This window comes from Acyrthosiphon pisum, chromosome X (genome assembly GCF_005508785.2).
Source record: "Acyrthosiphon pisum isolate AL4f chromosome X, pea_aphid_22Mar2018_4r6ur, whole genome shotgun sequence".
Lineage (NCBI taxonomy): Eukaryota > Metazoa > Arthropoda > Insecta > Hemiptera > Aphididae > Acyrthosiphon > Acyrthosiphon pisum.
The window spans coordinates 65,222,072-65,232,342 of record NC_042493.1 but is presented as its reverse complement, the minus strand read 5'-3'; the positions used below and the strand labels follow the sequence as shown (position 1 = coordinate 65,232,342).

The window sequence follows — 10,271 nt, the reverse complement described above, 5'->3', positions numbered from 1 at the left end:
ATTCTTTTGAATGACATCATACATTTTTAATTTCATAGTCCAAAAAAAAATGTTTTTTGAGAATTATATGTATAAATATCGAATTACAAAAGAGTAGTTTCTAAGTTATAATCAATAAGAATTTAAATTTTAGATAATCGTTGTACCCTAATGCCCCTCCACTTCACTCAAATAAACTTTAAATACTTATAATATAAGTTATAACTAAATAACTATTTATTTGAAATTTTTTTTTTTAGACGTCAAAATACTCCGACAAAAGTTCATCTTAGGAATTTTATATTAAAAATGTATGTTACGATTCGAAAGAGTAAAAAACTTAAAAATTATAACAATAAAAAATATAACTTTTTTGAAAATGTTATTATTTAAAGACTTCAAATTAGGTAAAAAAAAATATTTTCAAAAATATTGATTGTTTTCGAAACACTGTGTCTCACATTAAAAAGTTCCCCTTGTATATCTGCATAAATATGGAATATTAATTAATACCTACTTTTAAATACTTATCCGATATATATATCAATATGTGTATAACCACTATAGGACGTGTAGGTATTATTTATTTATCAGATTAATTATTCTAACGCACCTGTTCTAATTACACTATTTTTATTTTATTTATTTATACAATATTCAATTCAATTATGTTATAAATAATACTACAGCATGACATATATTCAATATTTGTATTACAGTGTTTACTGCACGAATAAATTTATTAAATTGTAAAAATTTGCAAATTTAATCATCGAACATAATCATATCTTTGTAATGTATTGATTTGCAATTAAGTACGTATACAAATTCAAATAATATAGATACCTACGTAGTATTTGAGATTGGATTTATTTGTAATGCATGTAAATAATTAATATGATATTGAGTAGAACCTATATTAAGATAAATAATTATAGAAACTCTTTTTACAATACCAGATCATGCATGTTAACCTATTTCACGTATGCACTAGGCACTACCAACCCTATACCTAGTGATCTGTCATTCGGTGACAAATAACACAAATAATTAGATAACAGGCCACAAATCTGAGATACTAGGAAAAAAGGAATCTTGACTGTGGCGGACTTGACTAGGGTTTTTCCGTAACACGATTTATGCTCATAATTGTTTTATTTATTTATTTAATTCTTACGTGATAGGTACCGTGAAGTCCGAAACTAACATTACAATGCATGCACATTAATTGAAATAAATGGGTCACTTATGTATTGCAACCTTGGTTATAAAAATTCAAACAATTAACCTAATTACGTCCCGGATTTCGTACCTACTGAATGTTTTTATCTACGAGCTACAATAAATGTTGGTAAATTAACGATAAATGCCCGCCTATTATTTTTGTGTTTTTATTATTTAGTGAACTAATTACACTGCAGTATTAGCTAATGATGATAAGCGAAAAATATAATTACTATATACATAATACATTGATATTTTTCAAGCAATAAATTATAATACGAATAAGAGAAGTAATATAATAATTTGTAGTCTCCAATTGAACATTTGAAAACAAAACTATAAAATCAGAATATTTTTATGAAAATTTAAATTGATAAAATCGAAAGGCCCCACTCCGCCAAACCCCAAGGTGCCAAAAAATTAATTTAATCTTATGAGTAAAATCGAAAATCCCGGACCCATTACAATTTAAATGACGTCCGTATATTCAACTATATTTGAAAATAATACTATACTGTAATAATATCATAATATTAAGTATTATAAATGGAGTATCTATATTGAACGGAGAATTATGAATTACAATAATAAAACATTTAAATATATTATTTCAAGGTAAAAATATCTAATATTTGTGCTACATTCTGTTTATAAAATATGGATTTATATTGAAGTTGTTGACAATTTCAAGTTATTCAAAGCTAATATACAAGTAAAATATTTTTAGGATAGTATCTATTTATTGAATCCAAAATAAACTACAAAAAAATGTATATAACAACTGAGTTTAAATATAACTTGATTCAAAAAAAAAATGTTATGATAATTAATTTTCTAGGATTAAAGAACTTTTTCAACATTTAGAACAAACATTTAAAGTTCGAATATATTTTACTTCAATAGACAAATTACTATTACATATACATACAACATACTATATCATACTAATTAATTATGAAAACATGTATCAAGTACTTTTTCTCCAATAATGAATTCACCAGAAACACAAAATGATAACTAGGTATTCAGAAAAAATAAGTGAATATTTATCGAAGGCATATCCTAATGATGTAACTGCTCAAGAGCTAAAAGAAGACTTAGGGCCCGTTTTACAATAGTTGAACTCCGGTTAAACCACCGAATTCGGCCGGTAAAATCAGTGGTTCAAGCGTAACCGAGGTTTAAACTATGATTGTAAAACGAGCCCTTAATAATTTTTTACTAAGTCTACAATGAATCAAAGTTGATAAGAAATGTAGAAAACCTTACAGAGTGTCATGTACTCATATCTAAGTAGAAAACTATGGACACTATTGTATATTTTACCATAGAGTTTAGGTTACTAATATTCATATATATACAGGAGAATAGAATATTAATTATGTACTAAAATTTTGACAATTATTTGACATCTTCGAAGTATTACGTTCTCATGGAGACCAGTTAAAAATAGCGTGAAATCGTATTATACGGGTTATGTTGAACGTTGTCTGATTCGTTTTTTACGGGACTCATAAAAATGAGCGTATTATGCGAGATATGATATTGTCTTACACAGATTCTACTGTAGGTACTATAAGTCTATGTCTGTATTATGATATCTATAGTATTTGGTACAACGCAAAGTCAATTTTATTTTATTTTCATAAACTGTCAAGTGTAAAGCAGACAACTACAATACATTGATTTCGAGACAAGTAAGTTTGGTATTTATTTTATATAATTATAAGCTATTGTAATTTGTATTGCATTATATTGTAGTCAACGTGTACATAGTTGTGGTTGTTTCATTATATTATTATGTTCTACAATTTAACAAAATATATAGGGAGTAGGTAGGTACCTATTCATATTTGCGTAGTTGGTCTAGAACAGGGATGGCAAACTAGAACCTGTGATATCGGCGTGTCAAAAACAAAAAAAAAAATTCATATTTTATCGAAGTTGACAAGTCGGTATGACATAAATAATTAAAAAATACACCCATTAAATAATATAATCATTAATGTCAATCAATTTAATGTGACATGTTTTTTGTATTTCTTTCAGTAAATAATATGTAAATATTATTATAATAATTTATTTAGTTTCAAAATTCCAATTATCATTGAAGTATGAAGAATTTAAGCGACTTCAAATTGAGAAAATATTTAAATCTAAAATATTTTAGATAGGTAGTAGGTAAAATAAAAATTATGATTTATGTTTAAATCTACATGTCATAAGTCATCCTTGGTCTAGAGTCTAGACAATATGAGTCAAATAATCTTTAAGGAAATTGTTTGATTCTATTCACTTAAAATATAATATAGCTATACCTACCTAATTATTTATATATATATATATATATATATATATGTATTATGTATACATTCTATACATAACAATAACTATATTACATCTAAAATTCATTTTTCACATAATTCAATTTATATAATTATATTTTTTGATGAGAAAACTGTTGATTTTTTATTCTAAAATGATTCTCTATTTTAAGATGGTATAAGAATAATTATATAAAAGATTAAAATTATTAGTCTACATTTCATAAGCTCCTATATAAACTAGTACCTACACTTTAATTAAATTATTTAATATTTTAAGGTGGGTATTAATAAATGTATTCTATTATGTATTTATTATTTTAAGGATAGTATTAATTGAATATAATTATTAATTTTTAGTATTTAGAAAATAAGTTTTATTTTGAGTGCAATAAGTAAAAATATGTGATTTATTATTTATGTTATAAAATAGATTATTATTTCTATTATTTTTTATTTTTAACAAATATTACCGTAGGCAATATAAAGTAGCTATAGTATCATTACTCGAATTATTATCTCATTTAAATACATTTATAAAGTTCCTATAAGGTGATATAATAATCAATACAGTTCTTATTTTTAATAATAATTAGTACCTTTATTGTAATTTATTATATTATAATATGTTTGACAAATATAACATGTGATACACTTAAACAAAAAGTAAAGGTACTACAGCGTCATATGTTATATTATTATTCTTTTTACATAGCTACCTAGCAAGGTACTCAAGTACGGTAGTTATTATAAAATCCTGCAATCGTTATACATTTATTATTTTAATTTTTTTATTTAATTACAATAAGCAAATATTTATCTAATAAAAAAATAGTATTATTAAAAACAGATAAAACTGGGGTAAATGTAAACATTTTTGATACCATCTTAAGTTGTTGATAAAAACACATTCTGCTTAAAATCATACATTGTACTTTTATTATTCTTTCTTGATTTTTGTCAGAACAATATTTTATTTGATGTTATGTACATATATATTGTTTATCAAAACATATCTTCAATTATTTTGTTTTCGTTTTGAAGAGTGTACGGTAGATATTCTCTGACATATTCAAAAATGAAAGTATAATCAAAGTTGTTGATCCATTTTGTTTGTTAATAGATTCTGAATAGATTTAGCATGTTTTGAGTACAATATATGGGTCAATTTTGCTCCAAGTCATTAGTAATATCTATTTTACCTTAACGAATTGTTATTATGCTTTATTTTCATTGCCCCGCTAATTTAATGTAAAAACGCACATAATAACCATTTGAAGAAATAATTAATATGTACCGATGATTCATTTACTTTTCCTTCAGATTTTATTCTATTCTATTGAATTATACCAGAGATATTAATTTCCATTTGCCCTAAATTTTTTAATTTTTTAAATTGTAATGGGGCAAATTTAAATTCAAAATTGTGAACTGGATAATGTTTTTATACTAAATATGACCTGAAAGTATTGTTCCTTGGACATTTTTACATATAATTGCATTGCAAAATATATGTAGAATACATTACATAAGGGCGAATGTTTATATTAAGGTAAACCTTGTCAAAACCATTTACATTTACCCCAGTTGACCCTATGATCTTACTTTTATTTTATTCATTATACAGACTGTATCAAGTGTCTACATCCGATGTCATACATTTATATTTATTTTAAAAATGAAGATATAAGGGTGAAATAAAATAAAATATATTCTTAAAACAGGTAAGTTTTATTAATCGGTCAAGCATTAATACATGTGTTGCTAACTTGCGATTAACCGTTGTCGAACTATATCAGTTCGTAATCGGATGAAGACTTTTGAAACACCCTGTACAATTACCTAACCTATAACCACAATTCGATATTACGATTTGAGATATATCTTAAATTGTGGTGCATATACATACAAACGTACCTATGCAGATCTTTTCAGGGGTGTATTTAGAAATGTATCATGGGGGGAAGTTAAAATCATACATACACAGCTATAACTTATCTCACATTTTTTATCACGAACTTTTGACACTTTATCAGTTACACTTTCAGATCATGTAAAAATCATGTACAGTCAATGGGGAGGGTACAGGCCTCATGCCCCCCCCCCCCATAAATACGCCCCTGGCATTGTTCAGACACAAGTCCATATTTATTTTATAGACACCATTTGGACACCAGTGTCCAAACTTGACACTTTCTATGATCTTGTCGTATTCAAATGTAAGTGTTGGACTGGTGTCTGGCACCAGTCCAAGACCAATAAAAATAACTACTGACACTAACTGAAAACCAATATTTTTATCCGGATAATATATAGTTTATTCGATAAAATAGATACAAAGAAAGATAAAAGTGCGCGAAGAAAAGTTGTTTTTCTTGTTTCCGTGACCTTAAGTCATTTCACAGTTCGTGAATGTATATAATATATATATATATATCAATGTGTATATGTATATTGTATGAATATTGTATGTGTGTGTGTTTTCATCTAAGAATTTTTCATCAGCAAGTTGACAAGCAAGACAGCTAGTCAATTCATACAAAATGGAAATCAGACATGGATAGAAACAACCCGATGTTGTAGGTATATCCGCAGTGATAACAAGATGCATGTTAAACCAATGATCGTCAACTGTCAGATCAGGACTTACATAAAAAAAAAAGGAAATGAATCATTTATTTTTATCATAGGGAAGTACAATAAATAGCATACCACCAGACATTAATTAACATTTAATTAAACAATTAACATATAGAGGCAAAGTTTCGTGCATTCAGGCAATATAAGTTGACCAGCTGAAGATGGTGATGCACAAAGCTTTCTATAAGTAGCTAGTATTTGAGCAGTTTTATCAGTAATTGTTTCCTTTACTTATCGTCCAGAACTTTCCAATATTTTATACGTAACTAAATTAAAATATAACTTGAGAATTCAATCCGTATTATAAAACATATACAAAATACCTTGTTTTACAAAGAAATTCATTATTGTATCTAAGTCAAAACTACAATATAATTCACCCATTTGTCCACTAGAACGTAATGATAGATTTAATATACGCAAACGTCTCTGTCCACTACATGACTTGTATAACATGGCTGTTTGTACTAATACTCAATTTTGTTCATCAAGCTTATCATCATGTTTTACTTCAATTGAAATAGCCTGGAAATGATATTAAACAATTAATAAAGTGTAAAAAAATCAATCTAACATAATATAAGTATATGACAAAAAGTCCACTGATTTGAATTTACTAAGAACACAGAGGAATAGTGTTATGTTTTATTATTTGTATTACATATTATAAATTTAAAGGTATTAATTAATAATTTACTGTCAATTTAAGTGGTTATGGTAGTTAATTGTACGTACTTTTAAATACTTTAAATACTTTTTGAAGTATTTATATGGTATTTTAAATATAATTTATTTTATGTATTTTTTAAGTATTTTGAATAATTTTTAAAAAATTTTTTAACAAAATTTAAATTCTTGTAATAAAACACCATAAAGTCCGTTTTATTAATTTTAATTTATTATTTTTCACAAAAAATTCACAACAGTTGAAAACTATTATTATGTTTTTGTATAGTCAAAATAAGTAATAACAATATTTAAAATTTGAAAAATACCACATCTAATTTTTTATGGTTTCTATAATGGAATATTTTAAGAAAATTGAAAATCTAAAATTTTAAAATAGTTCCATATCAATATAGTTAATACCACTCTTTAGTTTATTTTTTTCATTAAAATTTAATCAATATTAGTTGAAATATATCTGAATGCAGAGTGAAATATGTAAACATGTATATATCCCTAGATAGTCAGACATGTTATAGTAATTGTGACTATCTATGATATGTAGTGACATAATAGGTACCTATACTGGTGTATAATATACATATTATATATTATATAGCATACAATTAAAAAAAAATACTTGTATTTGTATTCAAATACTTTGTAAGTATTCGTAAAATACATTTTTATAATAGGATTTAAAAAGCATTTTTTATTCGAATACTAGTATTAGTATCTTACTACTTTTCAAAAGTATTTTTTTACAAAACTGCTCATAGGGAATAGTATCTAAAATTATTTTTTTTTATATACGCTATAATTACGGGTTTCGCATTGATTTACACGGCAACCACATTTATAGTAGCTTATTCTGAAAGTTATTTTTAAAAAATAATATGTTTATTATAAAAGTATAATACTTTAAAGTAAATAATATATTATATATATATATATATATTACAGCATCAAAAACAGTTAGCCGGCTAATATCATGTTTTAAATCATACAAGAATCGTTGACCATCAACTTCAGCCTAAATATAAAAAATGTTAATAGTATTATGAGAAAATGACAACATGAACATATAAGAGCAAAACATTACATCTCAATAACTTACTTGGAAATATGTGTATTTGAAAATGTCACTACCACTAGTTTTAGAAATTTGACCAATTGTAGGTAAATCTATAAAAGAGTTATTTAGTGATGAATAGATCAACACTACATCCAACTTGAAAACACTCATCTCTTAATTCTTTATACACATTTGTTTGCGGGTCTATTTAAAGAAATGTTTATGTATAATTTATCAGAAAAATTCAAAAATTATTCAAGATTTAACTTACCCAACATATTTTTTTCTTCATCGGTGGCAAGTAATTTTCGATCTTCTCGATTTTTAAGTTTACCCGGAGCTTCTGCTATTGGTAATGATGAATGAAATACAAATAATTTACCACAACAATCGGCATTTTAAAGAAACAATATTTTAAAAATAAATAATTAAAGATTTCTAAGATCCCTATTAGAAAAATAACAGCATATCAACATTATTATTCAATTATTTTAAGAATTCCAAGTTTCCCACCACAACCAAATTCATCAACTCAGCAACCAGGCTTTCGACCACAACCTAATTCAATTCTGCAGCAGCCAGGCTTTCTACCACGACCAAATTCATCGCACGAACCAGGATTTCCACAACTAACAAATTCAACACCACAACAGCCAGAATTTCCTCCACAACCTAATTCAACTCTGCAGTAGCAAGGCGCTCCATCGCAACCTAATAATTCAACTCTGCAGCAATCGGAATTTTCTCAACAACCCAATTTAATATCGCAGTAGTCTGGTTTTCCACCTCAACAGCAACGAGGTTTTCCTCCTCAGTCAGGAAGCTTACCATCTCAACAAATGGGTTATCCTCCTCAGACAGGTAATTTACCATCACGACAAGCAGGCTACCCACCTCAACAGTCGGGCTTAACATCTCAACAACCACAATAACGACTACAGTCTGTATATTCACAGCAACAAAATGATTTTCATCCTCAACAACCTGGTTATCCACCTTAACAACCTTGGTATCCAACTCAACAGCCAGGTTTTAGTCAAGGTACACCAGTTTAAATGGGTCAGCCAGCTCCAAGTAGGAGATTAGATTCTGACCAAATGCCAAGTCTATTAAGTATTTAACCACATTTGATTTGTTGGTTGATCAGAAGTTAAAATATTTAATATTTAATTATAATATTCAGGTACAAGTTATACAAGATAAAGTAAAAGTAAAAGTACAAGTAAAAGTACAAGTAAAAGTGGTTTATTTTTAACTAATCAAAGAGGCTTAGTACCCGCTTTGGTTACTACAGATTTCACTATCTAAGATTCTGGTAATGCATCACCTAGATTGATAAGATCAACTATGTATTGTGTATCTACCACAACGGACATGGTGAAATAAGTAAATACAATTTTATTTTAGTTATAAATAATTAATATTATAAATAACTACTTTTAAAATATTTGTAGACATCTGTACCATTTAGATTAGTTATCAGTCAATTGACAAAAATAAAACCAGATGGATATCTTCTACCTATTATAAATACTGGTGAAATTGGACCAGTCAGGTGTAAGAGCGTACATGAGGCCATTTATGCAGTTTATTGATGGTGAAAAACACTTTACTTACCTTTTATATAAAGCTACAACAGAAGGTAATTTTTTAGTTTCCTTATATTAATAATTTAGGAGGATGCTAAGGATCGTAGTAAGTGGAAATTGAGAACCGAATGGCCGACCCCAAATAGTTGGGAGAGAAGGCAAAGGAAAAGAAGAAGATATTAAAAATTAATTTTTAACAAAATACAGTTTGTTTTTTAGTACCAGTTGAATATTTCCAACACTTGGTTCATACTGGTCAACCGCTCAACCGCTCTGAAAGGCCTGAATTAGGTTTTGGATCTTATGAATTTATCGTTCCGAAAGAATATTTTAGGGTATGTATAACAATAAATAATATTTTATAGGCTTCTTAAGTGAGTTTGGTTATAGTCAGTTGGAATACAATAGATATGACTCGTAAATGCATCATTGGCATTAAGTTAAAACTTGTTATGACACTCTTAGGGCCCGTTTTACAATCATAGTTTTAAACCTCGGTTACGCTTGAACCACTGATTTTACCGGCCGAATTCTGTGGTTTAACCGGAGTTCAATTATTGTAATTCGGGCCCTAACAGCGTTGAAAGTGTTTATAACAAGTAATGATGAACACTTCACAAGACTGATAGTCCTGTTAGTTATAACTTATAACCACACACCAGTGTAGATTCTCATTAATAATACGATTGTCTACTCACTTATTAGGTATATAGTAAAAGAGAGACATAATAACTATTTATTAGTTCTTCAATCCGAGTATGGTTGCATGCCGTA

At 27.1% G+C, this 10,271-nt stretch overlaps 1 pseudogene; it reads left to right on the top strand.

Annotated features, from left to right (window-relative positions):
- Positions 1-8,266: 8,266 nt before the first annotated feature.
- The window catches only part of LOC100159018, a 16,562-nt pseudogene continuing 14,557 nt past the window's right edge, over positions 8,267-10,271 (top strand).